Raw genomic sequence first — 22,100 nt, forward strand, 5'->3', positions numbered from 1 at the left:
GCTGGCCACAGAGGAATTGCATTAGGACATAGTCCTTTTTCCCTACATCCGCCTACGACAAACATTTGCTGCAAGTCAGCGACTCCAAAACCAAATTGTTTACAATTAACTCAAAAAAACGATTAAAAACTCGTTTCTTTGTTCCAGTTGGAAAGAGACACAGCCAGATGTGTGGCTTGTTGCTCTTGCTCTTTTCTGACCTCTGAGTGTAGGAAGAACTGCAGCTAAGGAAGGAAGTCAGCAAGTTGTGTTAATGAAGGTGAACATTGCAAAAAAAGGGCTTGCCATTTTTTTTAATGGAAGAAAAATATATTTGAAAGACTTTTTTATTAAGAAAGAGATAATACAAGGGCTTATTTTTTCCCTGTGGGTGAAAAATTAGAGCCTTTGTTTCAGAAAAAGTCAGTGAGTTTGTGCCTTTTGATACTTTTGAAAAATTATATCCTTAATTTCAAAAACTTCAAGTTTCATTGAGTTGTCTGCAAATTAGCAGACACTTCATCATTAACACCTGCTGGAGAACCATCTTTGTTTGAGGATGTCAGAAAAAGCTTTTTAATTTTAGGCTCTGAGTCACAGTCTAGCACTTACAGACCAAAATCTGGCATAAAGCTGAATTCCAGATTGAGAGTGTGCCCAGTTCCTGGGAAAACACATCTGGTCAACAATACAAGGCAACCCCTGCAATTACCACAGTACTTTTCTTCACAGTTCTCCCTGAAACACATTTATAATACCTGGCAATGAATTAAGTAGAGGTCTGTGTTAAAAATTTCATTACGTGGTACTCCTCATAACTGTACAGAACACGCCTGTACAAGATACTCTGTGAGATAAAAACAGTCTCAAAAACTGCACAGCAACAGGTGTGAAACGTTATCATCTTGTTTATAAACTTTTAATTGCTTTCTAAAAAAAATGTCTGAAATGCATTCTGAAATTCTATGACCACAGTGCTCCTCATTTTATCAAGATACCTGAGATGTTAGTAAGTCATCATGGCCTAAGGTAAACACATTTGTGTGTGAAGTACAAATTCACTCCAGAGATTCAGCTTTAGATATTCATTCTGGCACTCAACATCAATCCTTAAGCAGTTAGTTAAACCTACTTCAGACATCCAGCTTAATTGTCTGGATTAGGTTAAATGCTTGATCTTGCTTTTCCCTGCATTGCTAACTTCATCTTAAACAGTTCACACTACTTTTGGTGGAAAATTATGGCTAATTCTTGTCAAGTAGTTACTATTTTAAGAACATACTTACCATGTGAAGATCTGAATATAATCATCATAGTTCATCTTCCAACTGTCTATTATGATATTATTTAATTAAGAAACTTCCCAATGTATTCTTAGAAAATAGGAAATTGAAAATGAAAACTAGTTTAGTCTCTTCCCACCCCATATTCTCCTGCTCCCAAAGTCATTTAAAAAAACAACAGTAACAGATCACCATATACATGTATATATACAAAACACTTCTGAAAACAGTTATACTATTATTTATTCTGATAAAGATATTCAGACTCCGGAGAACTAAAGCAGTAATTCATGTCACAGTTTTCAAAAGTTGCAAGGGATACTGGCCAATTTAGGAACAGCCTACAAGATTCAATTTTCCTTTTTGCACTGACAGAAATGAAACCCTGATCCTGTAAAGTTCCCAGCACAGCTCAAAGAGCTCACACCTAAGAGCACAAAAGGTTGCTTCTGCTGCATAAGTATTTAGAATTTGTTACTAGCTTGTCATTTTTATATTAAGATTTGATTTTCAGAACCTTTCCTTTTACACAAAAAAGAAAAATCTTCATATGCTTCAGCTTGTATTTGGTCAGTCTGAAAAAAATCAATCTTTAAGATTTCAGTGAAGTCATATTAAAGGGTATAATTTTGAAAAAAAGTTTTAACTGTAAAAGGTCTCTAACAGCCAACAGTTAGGACTTCAAAAATATATCAGGTAAAAAATTATACTAATTCATTTTCTTACCAGGTCTAATTTCTACCAGTTTATTATTTTCTACCAATGAACTTAATAAAAACACTGAACTGTGCTGTAGTGGTATTAACTTTCTACAGAATAAATATGAAATTTTTATTTAATTTAATAATCCTCATTTCCTCATTTCACTCTTTTTTTGTTTTTCTCATTTCCTGTTTCTTCTGTCATATCAAGAGTTTTCATCTCTACTCCTACTATTTTACCTTTTATTTTTCCTTTTCACTCTACTTGTCCTGTCTCTAAGATCTCCCTTCAAATCATCTCAGTCCCAGCCAGGGGAGTGGGTAATTCCATGCTGAACACCCATTTTTGAGATTCTCTCCTCTCTGGCTCCAAAGGATCATCCTAGGCCATTAATTTTAGTTGAAATGCTATTATAAAATGTCACAGGTATGTTATGTACATAATTCCTATTTCAACTCTCATATGACTATAACGAAATAGAAGGTTGGAAGCTCTTTTAATGGGGAGAGTAAAACCTAAAAATAAAATATGCAAAATGGCTTTGGTGGTTGTGTATACAGTTCACATCAGTAGTTTAAAACACAGAGAGCAATTTTCTGCCCTGCAGAAATTGTCAAAGCTCTGATTTCAGCCTTTCATCTTAAGTCTCTCCTTCCACTCCTCCCATCCATCTCATCCCTTGGACCTGGGTTTGTTCACCCATCCAGTGAAATGAAACAGGAACATCGCTGTCTTTCAGCTGTGCTGGTTCCACATCATTTGTGACCTTACAGCAACGAATCTCTACACCTTCCACCTCTGCAGGTGGCCTTGTTTCTCTTGAGCAAACCACCTCATGATTAGCAAACACCTTTATTTTGATAGACTGCCCTGACTTCACCTGGGCACTGTGAACCGTCTTTGATAGAAACCCAGTCAGGCTGCTGCCGTGTTGGGCTTGTTTTCACCTGCAACAAATGGAAGTTTTTGTGATCTTTTGCCCACAGCACCACTTGCTGGATGCCTCTAACACACAGCAAGCTGAATTAATGACAGCATTCACTGTTACTGAAGTAGGGTTAACTTAAAAAAATCCTTCCCATACTCAATGGCTTCCATCTCTCCAATAAACCACCGGATCAAAGCTACTGTCTTGCACAGCCTTACTACCCACAGTACCATGGAGGTACTATTGCCTTTCAGATTTTAGGTGTTACATGCTGCACGCACTCCAGGTCAAATGTCCTGTCTGCTTCATGCTTCCCAGGAATCCAGGAAGGCCTGGCAAACAGCACTGTCTGGGTCACAACCAGAACTGATGTCTGTGACTCTCAGCCCTGCAGCCCTGGCACAGTACTGACCACAACTCAGCTGCATGTGAACTGTGACAGAGATGCTTCTGGTCTCTATAATCTTTGTAAAAAACACAAGCCAGACTGGCACAACCTCTAGCATTTCACTAAGAAGTAGTTTGTTTTCAATGACAAATTTTCTTTTAATTACATCTACAGATCAAAACCTTCTAGTTCATCCCTATCACCCTCTGCTTCCCCCTTAGCTATTGAAGTCTGCAGCTGCTCACAACCCCTTCATAGTCCTTCTCATGTATCAAACCTTCTCTTGGAGCAGAGAGAAATAAGAAGTTTAAAGCCAATAAAACAATTTGTTGCTGCAGGTACTGGCACTGATTCCCTTGTGTTGATACCAGTACTTGTGTGAATCTGCAGTGAGCTGATGCAGAGGTCTAAACTGACAGACAAGTAATCCTCCAGGAAGACTCTGCAATCCTGCAGATTTTCAGCAGCAAATTCCCTAAACCACCACATCCTGCTGAGTGAAGGTGTTGATGCAAGAGAAGGGGCAGACAGCACCCAGCTACCCCTCTAGATGGCAATGAGCAAATAGAACAACTATATACATGATCACAAAATTAAGTCCTGTACATATACTGACCATACAGAGTGGCTGTTGTGGTTTCTCCCAGGGAACACAGACATTTAGGACAAATTAACTATTAGCACTTAAAACCTCAAATAACATTGGACTCATTCAACAAATATATAAACACCGCACAAAGCAAAGTCCAGCATATTGCACTCTTTAGCTTTCTCATAATTCACATATAAAAGGAAGAGGGTACTTAACACAAACACAGTTATGTCTTACCTAGAAATAAAGTGGCTCCAATTCACATTCAAAAATCCAAAGAGGTGATGCTAAACATTCAACGTCTGTCTGTCATGAAAAACATTCATGATTACACTTGGGATCAGCTTTGTTCTGTCCTACCTCAATTTTGCAATGAAACTTTCTAGTTTCTAGTTTAAAAAAGATATGTCCAGGAGAAATGGAAGTTGTTCTATTCAAACTGAAATTTGTAACATCCAAAAGTTTTTGTAGCAATACCATTAAAAAATGCAGCTGGGTTGAAATGATCAGGTATTCAAACTAAACTTTATCCCATGTAATTCTGCTGAATAGATTCAATTTAAGTTGGATTCTATAATGAGCTGTTGCCAAGACTGGTACAGGCAAAGGAAAATAATGTGCACTGGTAATGGTATGCATTATATTAAGAATAAAAAGATACAATAATGAAATCATGGAAATGGCAATACATTTCCAAAACATTTAGCAATTTAGTATAAAGGGTATATTTATTTAAAACAGTATTTATAGTGAAAAAGTCCAGTTAAACCAGTTCTAAGTTCAGAAATTAATTTTCCAATCTTTTGAAACCACTGAAATAAAGAATGCAATTTAAATGCCCAATAGTGATAATTTCATTTTCTAAGTGTTGGAGGCAGGGAGGCCACTAGAAAAACAAGGGAACCAGGTCCTTCATAAGGTTCTATATGGACAGCTATTTTAATGGTACTTTTTCAGCTCTCTAAAAAAATAAGACAGATGCAAGCTTGCTCCCAGAATAAAGGTGAAGGTAACAAGGAGAATAAAGCCACTACAGAAAAGCTTGGAAGTGAACTTCGACTTTAAACATAACCTCAATAATGCTAATAAAACTCCACAAACACTTTTCCCAAATATTCAGTTTCACTATCCTCACAACCGCAGAGGTCAAACCATCTGGTTCATAAATCAGCTTAATGCAGCTTAATTAAGTTTTGGCTTTGAAAAACACATGGTTGTGTTTCTGCAGCTATATTTCTAAATACGTGACTAAAAACTGGCTTTAATCTAATTGTGGACTTTTATTAATTTAACTTCAAAAAAGTAACCTTGATTGATGCCTAAAGAGGAATTATCTCTTGAAACTGGTGTGGTGCAGTGCAGATTGTTTTTTTTTTTTTCCCCCGTAAAAATATGTTCCTTACTGCAAATTATAACAATTCATTATAAAGGCAGATTAAATTATATCAAAATGTAACACTAATTTCCCAAGTAGAACACCCACACAGGGAACTAATTAGGAATGCTCCTCTGTGCAAACAAATCTTTGTACCAATTAGCAGCTGGTCAAGTCAGGGAACTCCCTTTCTCCAGGGTAAAAACTTTTTTTTTTTAACATTGCTTTATTTTGCTGCTGGCTGCAAATTCTCTCCAGCTCTGAAGCAATGCATGGTATTTGCAACTTATATTTCAGACAGTTTGATGGGAACTCGGTCAAGATTTGGGGAAAAAAATGGCAGTAGAAGACCCATAAAAATCACAGAACCAGGACTTCAAAAGGGATGTGAACAAATCCTGCTCTCTGCCTAAGCCAATTCTGTCTCAAGGGTTTTGACAGACCAGAACAATAACAGTGAAATGACTCAAAACAAACAGTGGAGTAAATGAAAAAAAGTACATGGGAAGAAGAATTCTCAATTGTTGTACTATAATAAGAAAAGCAAACAAATAAAAACCTCAAGGCGAGAATATTATGCCCAGATAGATGTCTGAAAGTGTCAGTGAGGTGCAACAGTAAAACTGCTTAAAGGATGGTATTCAATGGGGGCTGAGTGCTCATTTATCACTGATGATAATCAAATCTGCTCCACAGCTGCTCTGTGCAAGTCTGAAAGTACCAGAATTGACTCTTACCTTCTTGAAGATGATCCAGAGCCTTCCCAATACTTAAACACAGGCTGCAATCTGTGGGTTTTAAAATTTATTTAAAAAGATTGTTATTAATGAAGCTGTTTTATTTAACGAGTAAAAATTAAAAAAATTACTTCAATACCTTCAGTAGAGAATAACTTGTCTTTTTCCAAAAGCACAGAGTATTCTGCAAGGAGTCTTCTACTGTGCATTACTCCCAGAGCCAAAGGTCAATTAATCTCACAGCAGCGCACACCAAGGTAGCAAACGACTGTTGCAGGAACACCTCAGGACAGGGAAAGGACCAGCAGCACCCCGTGGAACCCACACACCCTCCCCTTCCCACAGAGCAGTGCTGGAGTGAGAGACAGCTCCTGACCCTCCAGTGCTACAGGGCTGCAAAAAACAACTCTAAAGACCATTGTTTAGTACAACTGCATTAACTGCTTGAAGATGTAAGAAAACACATCCCCTTCCCCCTTGACACAACAACAACAAAAATCACAAGTATGAAGGACTGGAATTCCATCACTAATTACAATTATGTAGAAAAACTAAATTTTGGAAAGAAATCCCCAGTAACTATGAAGGAGAACCTCCTGTTTAGCTGAATTATAAAATTACAAAACCTTTGCAACTTATATATAAAAGCCATCCCTCAGCACAACTTAAGTAGTAACTAGGACTGTATTAGGTTTTTAATCAAATACACACAACATTCTGGAAGTCTGCTTTTTAATATTTTAAAAAAATTATCTCAGAGATCTAAATTTTGTTCATTATAAAACAAAATGAAACACAAAATCAAATGGGATGTAAAAACAATGTCAGTGTAACTTGCAGGTTTAATGTGATTAGCAGGGATGAAATGGGCACTAAAACAAAGACTATAAACAGATGCCAGAAAGCATTTATTGTCTGTAAGCAATAACTGCATGGAATGGGCTGCAATGCAAGTTCACTGAGGTATCACATTTGGACTGAGATATGCCATTGAGTGGAAAAGCCAGCGCCATGGGAGGGAAGAAGGATAAACTACACTGAAAAGTTTAGAGTTTTCAGTTTGGCATCTTTAAAATATTCCTTTAAAAGTGGAGATAAGCATACCAAGATTGGAGTCACAGTTTTCCATAGGAAAGCTGAGGGAAATGAAGAGGAACAACACCTGAAGGAGCTCAGAAAATTACTAAGTATCAAGATATTTCTTACAACACTCTGACTTAACCACAGGGTGAAGAAACATATTTATGAGCAACTGCTCTTGTTCTTGGGAGAATTTGCAAGTCAGAAAGAAAGGAAAGTGAACAGTTCTTAAACACACGCCTCATAAAAATAGACAGAAATAAATAAGACATCTGAAAACTTTAATAAAAACTTTAATGCTGCTCTAAAAGAGGGATATTAACAAGGAGGCAAACCATCACATGACACAGAAGAGAAAATTCTCTTTTACTATTTTGGGATGCTCCAGCAAGTCAGTTTATCTCTAGTTAAAATGCATTTAAACAATGAAACACGGGAGTCAGTTTGGTTCCCTTAGCGCAGTAGTCTGGGAGACCTGCTGGGAGTAAAGCTTATTATCCACCCAGGGATTTGAGCAGTCGTAGTTCACAGCCACTATGACTTAAGGAAAAACACAGCTGCTATTTTCAAAGTTTCCTGCTGTGTAAGAAATAATTAAGGCTGTATGATCAGTATTAAACAAAGCATAAATAGCAGAGATTAAATTAATTCTATTTGGAAATAAGGAGTTCAGTGAAGCTGCATTACAGAATGGACTACGTCATGTTCAAATGCAAAAGAGAAGAGTTAAATGAGATGAAGTGTGCATCAGAGGACAAACTCTCTATCCTAGCTATGCAACCACAACATTATTTCATGTTTTAGAAGTCCTTTACTTAAGGAGTAGAAAGTACAAGTTCCAAAATGAAGTAATGAATTTTATTATGATTTAAAATACAAAAACAAAAAAGGAGCAGCAGCTGAACACACTTATCAATGTATAAACTGAAAAAGCACAGACTCATTAAAACCTCTGCTACCAAGCTGGTACTATTTAAATTTTATGCAGAAAAATGTGAGAGATGTCAATGGCAATACAGGTAATTCAGGGCAGCTCATCCTTGGAGCATCCTGACCTGAACTTTGGTTCTCTCTCCACACAGCCCCCAAAGCACAAACTGCACCAGGAATCCCCAGCCCAGGAATGGCACTGCCCATGTGGGGACTGGGAGCTCAGTTTCTGCTCGCTGGACCAGTTCCAGGTGCAGAAGCACATGACAAGGTTACCAAGAAGCCTATGCCATGGCACAGCTATTCCTCATGTCCTGTAGAAGCGAGGTGGTGAAACAGATGGCTGTGCTCCACGGACTAGAGTCAACCCGTGAGTTATCTGTTGGACCAGACACTGTTAAGTCATTAGGATGCTAATAGCTTTAACACTACTTAAAGGAAAAAAAAACACCCACACACAAAACTTCACACCCTACAGTTTTTGCTAAATATAAGGTTAGACTTGCACTGCCTAGACAGGAGGCAAATAGACAATTAGAAGAGAGCTGAGACATCTGCTTAAGACAAGGATTCCCCAGGGAAAAGCTAAGGATCATGCCAACTCAGGTTTGCACTAGCATTGCTCCTTTAGCTAACAGAAAGCAAAGCTTAGGGCAGGAATAAACTTTACTCTACTGCCAGGATATACATCCTTTGGTTGAGGACATTGTAGATGCCATCTGCTTAACATTCACTTTATTAATTTTGATTTAAAATGCCAGGCCATAATTCTTCAAATATATTCTTTTTTTTTTTTTAAACAAGTGTTTTCAAAATGGCTGATTATAGTTGTGTATTCTCTGGGGCTTGTCTTATAAACAAAATATGAAACTCAATTATTCCATGACTTTTTAAGTTGCTCTGGCTCATTTTTCCTGCTTTCCAGACAGCTTCTCACTTCCAGGCTTGAAAGAATTTTTCTTCTATCTTCCTAAGCACACAATGACAATGCTGCCCCTGCATTCCCAAAGAAGCTGCTGAATCCCAGCTTCCTGGAAAGCAGGATCTGTGGCCACATGTATGTCAGAAAATAAAATAGACTAGGGCACACAGCCATGTTCTGGGCTTGGAACCAGAAAATGTTACAGCTTGTAGCTGGACAACTAAAATCCTATTCCTCCATACAGTCCAGCCAGATCCAAACAGCCTTTTGGAAACAGTCCATCATCTCTCCTAATCCCAGAACTATGCTTGGGCATTATCTGGGAGAATGTTAGCTGGCATAGAACAAAACTGTGTCATGAGCAGGACTAAAAATGTAACAGTGGAGTCGCATGCCATACCTACTCCTTATTTAGTTCCTACTATGAACAGGCATCACAAATACACTACCCAGTTGCTTCTGGACAACATCATTTTTAGAAGTTAATTCCATAACCAGCCAAATGTATTTCAGAATTAACAGGTCACCCTTGCCTAGGTCATTGTTGCTGTCAAATCAGGGGAACAGAATGACATAATCATTCAATATTGGAGCATTTGTGTTTCCACAAATATCATATCCAGCACATGTGAAAATTTGCACCTGCTAGGTTTTGGAGCTTTTTAATGTATTCAGATGGACTGAACATGAGCATCTGATTTCTTAATTTTGGCAAGTCTGGACTGCTGCCAGTAGAACATGAGCCCTGATTGTCAGCTGGTATAAAATGGGCATAGCTCTATCAAATGCATTCCAATGCACAGCTGAGATTGTGCTTCTCCAAACTTCACCCACATTAGAGTGATGGGCAAGGAAGCAAGGAAGAAATCTATCTTACAAGATCCTGCATTTTAGGAACAAATCTGTAGGTGTTTTTTTTCAATATTTCACAAAGTTACATATGCCTTCACAATTTTTTTTTCATCTAAGTCAGAAATCCCAAATTGATTACTTAAAAAAATTAATGCAAACCTGAATTGAGAACATTTACCATTAATTTGCAGAAAAAGGAACACAAGCAAGAAGTGATTGCAAAGACAAGAGAGGCACATAAAACTTTCCAAAGGAATACAAGCACCATGGTGCAAATATGGATGTAAATACAGTACTTGGCAAGAATTACTGTGTGTAAAACTTTGTGTAGATGTGATTATATAGTGTCATAGGGGACTGAAAAGTCTTACTTTTCAGATGTGCTTTCACAAGAACATACAATCCTTTCACAACTGCTGACCTACAGATCGTCATCTTCAGTGCCAGATCCTGACCTTGGAGTCTTAAGTGCAACAGTACCGTGTATTAGGTTTCTGTGGCAAGGTTTTGGTAGTGGGGAGGGCAGTGATGGAGAACAGGATGGGATAATACAACTTGCCACTGGCCAAGGCTGACCCCATCAGTGATGGTGGCAGCACCTCTGGGATAACTGAGTTAAGAAAGAGGAAATAAACCGCTGCAGAAGACCAGCCAAAGAGAAAAGAGAGCAACAAGCCTGCAGAGCCCGGGTCAGTGCAGAGGGAGGGACAGGAGGTGCTTCAGGCAGAGATTCCCCTGCAGCCCTGGGGCAGCCCATGGTGAGGCAGCTGTGCCCCTGCAGCCCATGAAGGACCATGGGGGAGCAGAGATCCTCCTGCAGCCCATGGAGGACCCACAGTGGAGCTGGTGGGTGCCTGAAGGGGGCTGAGACCCTGTGGGAAGACCACCCTGGAACAGGCTCCTGGAGGATCTGTGGGCTATGGAGAGAGGAGCCACACTGGAGCAGGTTTGTGCTGGCAGCACTTGTGACCCCATGGGGGACCCACACTGGAACAACCTGTTCCTGAGGAACTGCATCCATGGCAGGGATCCACATTGGAGCACCTCAAGAAAAACTGCAGGCTATGGGAAGGACTCACATTAGAAATGTTTCTGAAGAACTGTTTTCCGTGGGAAGGACCCCATGGGGGAGAAGAGGAAGAATGTGAGGAGGAAAGAGTGGCAGAGATGGGCTGAACTAACTGCAAGCTCTACCCTCTGTCCCTCTGTGTTGTTTGAGGGAAAGAAGTAGAGAATTTGACAGTGAAGTTGAGCAAAGGAAGAAGAGTGGGGTGGGGAGAAGATGTTTTAAGATTTGGGTTTACTTCTCATTATTCTACTCTGATATGATTGGTAATAAATCAAACTAATTTCCCCAAGTGGACTCTGTTTTGCCCATGACAGTCACTGGTGAGGGATCCTTCTTTGCCCTTATACCAAACCACAAGCTTTTCATAATGTTTTCTGTTCCCTGCCAGCTGAGGAGGGCAGTGACAGAGCAGCTTAGGTGGGCACCTGCCATCCAATCAGGGCCAACCCACCTCAGTATTGACAAAACTGCTTATTACTCTGTAAAAGCCTGAGCACTCATTTACAACTGTCGCAATACCAGCTGCAAATCTGGTCCAGTGAGTCCACCTAATAATCTCCTAATAACCATCTGCTCCAACCTAAAAGTCCCAGATGAACTCCCACACTCTGATTTACCCATGAATACTTTAATTGTAGTGCTTCGAAGTACAGGTACAATTTCAGTCTTCCAAAGAGATGAAAAGATGACAAATATATCTCAACATAAAGACCATCACGCCAATAAACCATAAAACTGTCAGATATTTCAAGTAAAAAAACACAATAAAATTGTCTATAACACAATAAAAACCCACCCACATATGTGAAATAACAAATTTATTAAATCCCAGTGATGATAACACTGCAGGCATGAGACAGACATCTGTTTTTCACAGATCTTGGCCTACATCCTAGTTCTGATGTAAAAAAAACCCAACAGCTAGGAAAAAAAAAAACCAAACCTACTTTAGATCCATAATTAGTATGGTCCTTTTGCTCTGTTCCCAGGATACCTACAGTGACACTAGAAAAGGGTGATGCTAGGAAATGTAGGAGATGACTGTTCATTACAAAGATCTTAATTTTCTCCAGCTCCCTTTGCACTCCTTGACAAAACACTTCATTCCACATCAAAGTAAAAGTTTGGGTCGAAGACTTCCATTTTTCATAGTTGTTAAAGAAGAAAGTCTGGTTTGTACAGACACATCCATTTTGCTGTGATTTCTAAAACATCTTGTGTTGGACTGAGCAAGAAGAGAGATAACTGATTTGTATGCCCCCATGCCAAATGGCTTCACAGCATCAATAAATAAAGGGAACACACAAGGCTGACTAAACCCAAGCTGATCAATACTGTGAATCATCAACTCAGAGATGGCTTCGAACACACACATACAGGACTTTAGCTGGCAGCATGGTTGGAGTTGACCATCCTGGTGGTTGCTGTGCACTCCGATGCAGAATCAGGAGTCCATCAAACACCATCCAGTAATCCATGCCAGAAACTGGGTGGAACTCATTTAGAGCTGCTAATTGCCTTTGCTCTGTGGAGAAACTGTGACCCTCCTCAGTGGGAGGGCTGTGCTTCTTGTCAGAATATGTCAGAGGAAGTCAGGCAACTCTTGCTTTATTTTAAAAGAGAGTCACTGTGAGACTGCAGAGTAAGAGAGCTCAAGGACTTTGTGAAAAAGCACAGAGTTGTCCAGATTTGATCTCTGAGCAAATCTTCAGAGAATCACCCAATTAGTCTGCTTTCTGGAAAAACTGGAGATGAAGCTTTTTAACCGTGCAAAATTAGGCAATGAATTCAGGCATGCCTACCTACAGTCACTGGCACAAGATGGGAGAATACCACATACAGTCATTCCTTAACAACCAGCAGGAAAGTGTCTGCAGGTTTGGAGGACAGCCTAATCCCTAAGAATTGAAGTTATCTCCTTCCAAACTCATTAATATCCCTTCCCTTCAGAATCTCTCATCCATGCAGAAAGCAAAAAAAAAAAAAAAAAGAAAAAGGACGTTATTATAAGAATGAAATGTTTGATTGCAATGTCAGTTGGAGGAAACACTATACCACATTAAACACAGAAAGCAGAATGTTTTGCATCATGTAGAAGAAACACAGCTACCTGAATAACTTCCCCCCCCTGCGGCCCCCTCCCTCCGGCCCCAACCTCATCTTGTGATTCTCTCTGAAGCGAGTCATATGGCAGCACTTTTCTCCTTTTATGGGAAAAAAAAAAGGAGAAAGGAAGTCAGCAGCCGAGCGGGACTGCAGTGCCACATGAATTAAGCAGCTCAGAGCTTTGCTGCTCCTCTCGCATCCCCACCTCAGTGCATTATGGATAGATACTCCCAGAGAGGGACACTCTGAATCAGCTTCCACTTAATGCATATATAATTACATGTCACTGACTGTTTCACGCTGAACTCGTCACCACAGCATGTATTAAAAACCAAAGGATAGAAGGCATGTAATATATTTGCATTTGCTTATCTACCATCTCCTTCCTTTGTGTGAATGTCCTGTCAATAGCAGGCAAACCTCTTCTTTGGGAAACAGCTGTAGTGATAGTATGACACTGAGCACTAATTAAAATTATACTACTTTCTGCTGCAAGAATTTCCATGTGTTCGACAGTGTCCCAGTGTCTACCACCCACGCCCACCTCAGTCCTTTTCATCGGCAGCTCTACAAGATGGAACTGGGGAAAGCTATAAATAATCCAGTTTAGCAAATCTGGCGCTTTTTTTGAGAGAGAGATCTGTGTAAATTTGTAATGATTGATCTTCATTAGCTCAATGCTAGGGAAAGGTAAATGACACACAAAATTCCCTATGTATCAAGAATAAAAGCCTTATTGTTATTTTATCCTTGGAAAGAAAGGAATCATTGTTTCTGCCTCAATAACTGATACTAGACAATATGAGGACTCACATCCATAAACAGCTACAGTATTGAGAAATGATAAAGAATTATATGAAATTGTAAAGAAAACCACCTCCTCTCCATGCACAGGTGATTGCACCCAAAACTTGTAAGTACTCCCATCTCCCACCCAAGCACAGGCAGCAAGATCCATCAGCCAGAGAACCACAGTGCGCACATGGGCACAGGCAGAACACCTGCTGTGAGTGTGGGACACACCTGTCAGCCTTACAGCTACCACCACTGAGTCAGAGCCACCCTGCTTTCCTCCAGCTCCTTGTGCGCCCTCATTCTGAGTTTTACTTGATTGTTACAACTTCATTTGACTACTAGAACTTGACTACTTTGTTTGGAAGTGATGCTGAAAACAACTGAATTCAATTACATGAGCTAAGCTTGCTGGGTCACAGTCCACACTTCAAAGCTAAAATGCAGATAAGCATTTCAAGGGTCAGAGGCCCTATCCTTAAAACTTTTTTTTGTTGGCTTTATTTTTGTTGTTTTTTTTTTTTTTAGGAAGGAAGCAGTCTCCCTGGTTATCAGATCATTATCAGGTCAGATCAGATGGCCAAAACACCAGAATTCAGTACAGAGTTTAAAATAATCCCATCATTTTTTGAAGTCTGGCATTGCTTTTGAATGAAACATGGAATTTCTTAAATATAGGTATATAAGTATATTTCTTATTGTTAAAGATTAACTATTTACTCCTTAGAAGTTTTGAAGTTTTAGTACAGTGTATTTAATTCTCTACTGACAAATGTTATTTCTTTATAAACATGGACTATCTCTTTAAAAAGTAGTATTTTAAATCTGTAGGTGTCCCTTTGCCTTATGAATAAATTAGAAGACACTGAATAACAGTAACCGCCAAAGTACAAACACTTTATTACAATTGTGGTGACTCAGACTGTCAGGATTTGGCAGCCCACAGTGTTCCTCAGCAGCAGAACAAAAGGGGATTTTTTTTGGCAGTTTTACTTTTGGTTCAGTAAAGGACAACATGATACTGTCTGTGCCTTAATGAATCAAAACCTCTGTAAAACAAAGGCATAAGCAGTCAGAGCCCAATAATTTTCCATCTCACAGTATAAAACCAGACAAACGTTATTACCTATACATCTAGCACCTCTAATATGTTTACTCTGTCCTTGTCTTTTGGGGAAAAAATAAAATAAATAAAAGCAGTAAGACTATCTCGTTATAGAAATACAAATCAGTTCTACAGGCAACACAGTCCCAAAATACTTCAAGATCAGGAAACATTTTCTGTTTTCCTGTTGAATATAAGAGATGTTGATAAAAAATTCCAAGCGGATTTTTTAATTCCTTCACTAACTAAAAAGATAAATCCCAAAGAATTAAGTATTGCACTATAATAGCACAATCTCTAATGTGTTCAGAGCATAAAACACATTTTGAGGGAGACTCGTTTTCCAGCGCCCCCATCACCATCTCAATCTGGAACAGCAAAACCATCCCCTCAGTAATTGTTATTACAGAGCCCTGCTGCAGCACAGCCTTGTGAGAGTGTGAGGGAAGCGTTCCAGTCAGTCCTACAGGGCTTTTATGCTTTAATAATAAAAAAAATGGGGAAAATTAAAAAAAAAAAAAGAAGTTACAAAATATCAGAACCCATTTCCTCTGCCACCATCAATTATTAGGGAGAGGATTACAGACTTATTTCCAGAAGCTTCTAAAGATGCCAACATCCATCATGAAATCTGCACTTGAAGAAGTCGCCAACTGCCTACAGATGATCCTTGAAGCAAAATACTGCAATTACAGAGCAATACAGTACAGGGAGTCAGACTGTGTGTATGTGGGTGGGACAAAGTACAACTGAGACAAAATTAGAATGTTCCTGGAAATAAAACATAATAAATTTAACAATCTAGTCTTCTCAAAGCTAAACAACTCTGAGAAATGTTACAGAATTTTCCCCTTGCCATTGCTTCCCTCCCCAGATTGAACAGTATTATAGCAATCCCCTCTGAAAAATTAGGACCAACAGATCACCCATACCAAATAAATACTACTGTATTGTACATACATACTATGTATATCTCCCATGGAGGCTATTTAAACACAATTCTGGAATTAAGTTACTGGAGTTAGAATCATAAAGATCAATTATCAGAGAAAATTTTCTTTCTTCTCCAAAACCAATTGTGCTCTGCAAGTGGCACCATCACTCAGCATTTTGATACCAGCTAAATACAGTAATGAATTTTTGCCCCACAGCTCCACACCACTATTAACATGCATAAGAGAAACCAGAAGATGAACTTTTTCCCCTCCTCTCAAAAAGCCATTAACTCAAGCTAACCTTCCAGATTTTATCTGGGGCAGCTGCAAAATGAAAATTGTAATGATCAAGCAAGGTATTAAATACAGTCACAATAAATAAAATAAAACAGAAAGCAGGTTTGCTTTGAAATATCTTTGAAAAACATGAGAACAACCCTTTCCTCCCACTTCTCAGAATAACCACATACAGCTTAGGCAACAATAGTCTTAGGACACAACTGGGCTCAGTTCAGTTGCTGAGGCAAATAATAATGAGCTGTTTTGAAACACCCCAGTAGGGACTCCAGGACATGGGTCTATGCAGGACATGGGTCTTCTGGCCTCCTAACCAAGTGTAGATGCAACAGTCGTTGCATCTCATCCAGGACAAAACATTTACACCGGACTACTGAATCAAACCAGACTCAAACTGCACCCTAAACCCAACAGGAAGACTTTCTCCAGAACTCCTGTCTTGCCAAAGTCTGGCTTCATCCCTTCAAAATCTATACTCTTAGATTTACTAATCCATATAAGTCTAGAAACTCATATTGTACTCACAGGAGAATTTTGAGCATGGCTGCAACAAATTTGGGTATATAAGGGAAAGTAGGATAACTGTGATAGCAAGCAGGAAGCCACCTAACCTAATAGGTAAGAAAGTTGTGAGTTTAAGTACCTTAAACTCATGTCACCTATTCCTGGAAGCTCAAGAGGTACCTATGTTATTAAAAAGGGCTGTAAAACCCTCAGGCCTCTCTAGAAGCAGGATACGAAGTCATTCCTTTCACAAGCTCCCGAGGAAAGGCGTCATGCAATTTTGAAGTTTCGGATGAGAGGGCAGGAGCATGCCCTCAAGCACCACTGAGCTATTAAAAAGCATCAGGAAAGCAACCTCAGAGGAAGTAGAAGTGGGTGGTAGGCTCTTTTCAGGTTGAGAGACTGCCTCCCAACCACATCTCTGCACACCAGGGCACTGCCCTAAACCACAGCCTACTGTCTGTCCTAAGACTATTCCTGCATAAGTTATGAAATGGAAAAATATTTACTGCATGAATGAATGAAACACCTATAGAAACCAGATTTCCCTCACCTGAATGCCTTAATCACAGGGCAGGAGTCTAGGCCTCTGGCCTAAATACTGTTTTGTTTTTTTCTAAAGGTTGCAGGTGAAATAAAGGACAGCTTATGACACTGCATGTTTCACTCTCTTGGGAAGAGGGTGATGTGAGCTCAAGGTACTTAAAGCTGAAAAGGAGAGAGAATAAAGTGTCACAATGAATACTGGATGCAACTACTGCACCAAAAAACATGAAGAGAAGAGAGATTAACATCATTGCAAATGCTTCTACTCAAGTTTGAGTAAATAGCTTACACTTATTTCTTAGCAAAACAAGCTTTTCTAATCCTGAGGGAACATTTCCATCTCTGGATGCTGAAGGCAGTTAGGCAGGAGAGAGATTCCACTCTGCAGAACAGTCTCAGTGGTAACAGCTATGGATGGGCACAGAACAGAAGCTCTTTTTCTTCACAGTAAGAAACGTAAAAAAGTGTGCTTTCAGACATGGATTTTAGACCATCAACCTCAGCTTTGAGACATCTAATTGTAAAATAGGCCACTCAAATAATTTATGAATTCAGGAAGTAATACAGCAGAGAGAAGAATTCCCCCCCTTGCCCAAATCCCATAAATTATATATAAGAAAGCTTCTAACAACTATTTAAATTTTAAGTTAAACCTATGTGTATCAGAGAGTGTATACACATGCACATAATGACTTTAATTGAAAATGTCAGTTTAAGTCTACACATTCCCTTAAAAACACCAAACCACATCCACAATGTTTTTAAGTGTGCGAACCTGTACTCTGTCATCCCGAGATCATCACAGACAAATGGGATCAAACTCAAGATTTCAGTATGCTCCATGCCATATTCTAGACACAACAACACCTATGCTGAATGGATATTATGGATGCTCTTCACCAGGCCTGAGGAACACGTGTTCAGAAATCACATTTATTAATCCAAGACTTAAACCAAACCAGACTAGCACTTATGATAGGCACACTTAACACTACAAGCTGCACTGCTACTGGATCCTTCAAAATTAATGTTTCACATGCTAAAAAGCATCATAAATTCCTTGCACAGATTTACTCAAAGATAAGACTAGGACTTATGCATTAGCTTCACCTTTTGCACTGCTGGTCATCCAAACCATGCTGTTAAAATTTGCCTATAATGAAAGGCACTACAGAAGTACTGTCATGGACAGGAGGGAAAAAAAAAAAAAAAAAAAAAAGGTAATATGCACAAGAAGTCCTCCAGATCGCTTGTTTTCTAGTCTATTGACTAGTTTATAAATTAGACAAGAGTATTTTAGTTGTTAGCATGCCAAAGTAACCATTCTTGAGTTAAGGTAAGGCTGAGTGATGTTTAACTAAATCTCATGGTTGGTATCTTCATGTTGGCATCATTTTTAAACATTTTAAACCCACAACATTAAATAAAAATCTTTCAAACACTTGTGTGTCAGTGCTGCACTGGGTCACACCAGTCCTGAAATGTTCTTGTCTTATACCTACTACTGTTATTTTTTCTGTAGAATCTACTACTGCTACCAGTTTAAATCAAGAACTTGTATTGAGCAGTATGTAAAGATAGAAAATAAGCTGCATTTTTCATTTTAATTGGAATTTCCTCTAAGTAGAAGAATGGTAAATTCCTAGTACTTCATAACAATTAGAACCTGTACAGTTCAAATCATTCAGGTTGCTCTCATCATCATTCATACAAGTGCAGAGCAGCTTCTATTACAATTTTAATTTAAACAACAAAATTCAAATTTATGACTGCATTTTTTACAGCTCTCAAACTGCCCCATATATTAAATATTTTAATTCATGCCTCTCAAACTGTTTTCTCTGATTTAGTGTTACTGTTTTGCATTCCTAGATAACATGAGTAGAAAGCACTGCTAAAAGAATGATTGATAATATTGAAATGGATCCAAATACATACTGAATTCAGTAGAGAGGAAACACTAAAAGGTTTGGCTGCTTCAAATTAACATATTATTAGCATCCATACACCCCTATCCACTGACACTATAGGTCCCAGTAAAATACCCTGTTTGTCTCCAGGGATTTTAACAGGAGACTTAATGATGTCTGGATCATATACATGGGCTGGATATAGAATAGCATTTTTCTGGTTTGTATAAAAAGTAAATCAAATGATTAAGTTCATGTGCTACTGCATGTAATATACATTTAGTGCTAAAGAATGCCAGTAATTCCACAGAAAACATTTTACAGTTTCTCCAAAAACTCTAATTAGAATGGCATTGGAAGTAGATAAAAATATGATGAAGAGGTCTTACTTACAGTATCTGTACATCTACAAAATATTATTTCTGTTAAAATATAGGAATTAATATTCATCTAAATAACATCTAGTATTTAAGCCCGTTTTGTATATCACATAATGTGGAAATCTGCAACATACTTCACATGCAAATCCTCAATGTTTTTGTAAGGCTGCCATACTGCTGAGGACAAGATATTTCAGCCTGACAAAACAGCATTAAAAATGATGTCATAAGGACAAGTTAAGCACACTAACAATGAATTATCTTCTCAGCACTGTAAAATTCACTAGTAGACTCACTGTCATGGCAGAATGACATCTGACAACAGTAACTGCAATAGTACCCAAGATGATCACCATTTTTCCTTTCTGACTTAATCAATGGGGTTTTATTCTAATTATTGGTATATACCATCTTTTCAATCACTTGTGGTTTGTTTATTTTCAGTTTTTAATAATGAGCAGAAGTTCATGGGGGAAAAAACAAAGCATCACTGCAAAAGCAGCACAGGAGGGTACTGAAAAAGTACAGAGCAGAGTACAGTAAAATACTGCAGTCTTTGAGAAACTATACAAGTAACTCAGAATGCCTTGCTTATACTTACCATAGTTTACATCAAGTGAAAATGTAAAGACCAGCAGTTAAATGATACTACAGCAGTTTAAGCTGAGGAATAAAATTCTCAGAATTTTATATTTAGTTGCTATTTTATGCTTTTTATAAACTTAAGTCAAACCTTCCATGATGTTTCCATAATCTGTAATTTAGTGTCATTAAATCACGTTTTAGAAATTTACCATAGGAAACAGCAGGACTTTACCATTAGTTTTTAATTTGTGCCTGGTGAGAAGGGGGAGTGGTGCTATTACAGAAGAGTAGAAAGGAGATTTAAACATAAGCAATTACAATATTTATTTTTTTAATTACTTAAAAAAGTACATTGCTGATGTAACAGTCTTCCTTACGTGTTACAGAAATATGAAAGTTACCATAACAGAGAAAAAGGAAGTATCAGCTCAGTTCTTCCCTGTGTAATAGGAGTTGGGGTATTTTTGTAGAGCTGTGCTGAGCATGTGAAAATCTGCCCACAAGGCAGACAAACCTCATGTCACGACAGTATTTCATTCCAAATCTCCCCGCCAAGAGTTCACTGCCTAAATAATTTAATTTTTTTATATGGCCTTACAGATAGTCAAAACAGAAGAAGCAAAGCAAAGACATCTCTGTCCCCCTTAACCTACCCTTTCCCCAAACACGTATGAACTGACTTTAGAACTGGTAACAAAAACAGAGTGTAAAGATTGTCTGTATGGCAATTAGAGACCAGGAACAGGCTGGAAATCAACTCACATCACTACCCTCGGCAAGTTATTAGCAGCAGCACTGAAAGCCTGTGCAGTTAAGAGCCTCGCTGTGATGCCAGTGAATTACGGATCACTCGATTTTACACAGTGGCACAATGTATTACCGAGACCTTAGCAAAACAAACCCCAGATAAAAACAAATAAACCTAAACAGTCTTGGCATCAATTTAGGAGAAAACTAGTAACAGGAAGAATAGATGCAAGCGAGTTATTTGTTCGCTGTAACACCTCGCAACATGGACAGAGATTTAAACGAGATGAATGCAGCATTACAGAGCCTGTCTTTCATCTCCTGTCTAGGTACATCCCTCTGGAAACACCACGCTTATGGCACCCCGCATCCAGCAATCACCAGCAGCTGGAATAGAAAGTTTTCGGTATAACTAAACTTTGAACCTTAATCTCCCTTTGCCCCCCTCCCCCGCCATGGCACTCAGTCCAGCCAGGCACAGCGACGCGCTGTCTGACCGACAGCCCGGGCCAGCGCGGAGCTCCGCTGCCGCGGGCACAGCCCGTCCCTGCGGCCGCGGCGGCTCCGGCATCCACCGGCCGGCAGCGAAAACCCGGAGACTTCCACCCACGAGAGCCCAGTGGCCGGGGAAGCGTCTCCCCGGCTGGGCGAGGCCAATCGGGAGCCTCCGCTCGGGCTAGCAGCGCACCCGGTGCCTCTCCGAGAGGGTCTGGGAGCGAATCCCGCTCACGGCTGCAGGCAGCGCTCCGGGGCCGGCGCTTCCCAGGCAACAGTTGGCTGTGTCCCCCCGGGTCCCCCCGCCCGCAGCCCCCGCCGCGAGGGGCAGGGGCACCGCGGGGAGGGTGACCCGGCGCCGGGGAGCGGGCACAAAGGCGGCCGCGGAGGCTCAGAGGGCGAGGGGAGCGGGGAAACTCCGGGGCTGCAGCGCGCCGTCCCCGCCCCGCCGCGATGCGGGGGCGCCGAGAGGAGCGGCAGAGGCGGCTCAGCCCCCATCTGGCGCAGCCCCCGGCCCCGCCGTGCCTCCCCGCTCTTACCTGGGCCGCCCGTCGCCGCTGGCCGCCGCAGGTACCCTCGTCCATCCCCCGCCGCTGCCTCCGAATCAGCCGCCGGCGCTGCAGCGCGGCCCAGCCCGCCCGGCCCAGCGCGACGCTGGCAGAGCCGCCCCGCCCCGCGGTGGCTGCGTGCGGCTCCCGCCGGCGGCCGCCCCGGGCGCGGCTCCCCCGGACCCGCCTCCCGCCGCCGCGGGGCGAGGCCCCCTCCGATGGGGATAGCAATGGGGATGGGGATAGCAATGGGGATGGGGATAGCAATGGGTTCCCCACCCCGTGCAGACCGTACGCGGGCACCCCCCGGCTC

General features: G+C 40.2%; 1 protein-coding gene across 3 annotated transcripts in view; it reads right to left on the reverse strand.

Moving 5' to 3' along the window:
- The window catches only part of CYRIA (CYFIP related Rac1 interactor A), a 56,138-nt gene extending 34,249 nt beyond the window's left edge, over positions 1–21,889 (reverse strand). The window contains exons 1-3 of one of the 3 annotated variants that reach the window (XM_015621836.1): positions 21,779–21,889; positions 5,985–6,035; positions 4,110–4,178 (exon numbers count right to left, since the gene is read on the reverse strand). The gene's annotated coding sequence lies outside the window, so the exon portion shown is untranslated. The remainder of the gene's footprint in view (positions 1–4,109; positions 4,179–5,984; positions 6,036–21,778) is intronic. The other 2 variants (XM_015621833.3, XM_015621838.3) reach the window with 2 other exon arrangements.
- Positions 21,890–22,100: the final 211 nt, after the last annotated feature.

This window comes from Parus major, chromosome 3 (assembly GCF_001522545.3).
Source record: "Parus major isolate Abel chromosome 3, Parus_major1.1, whole genome shotgun sequence".
Lineage (NCBI taxonomy): Eukaryota > Metazoa > Chordata > Aves > Passeriformes > Paridae > Parus > Parus major.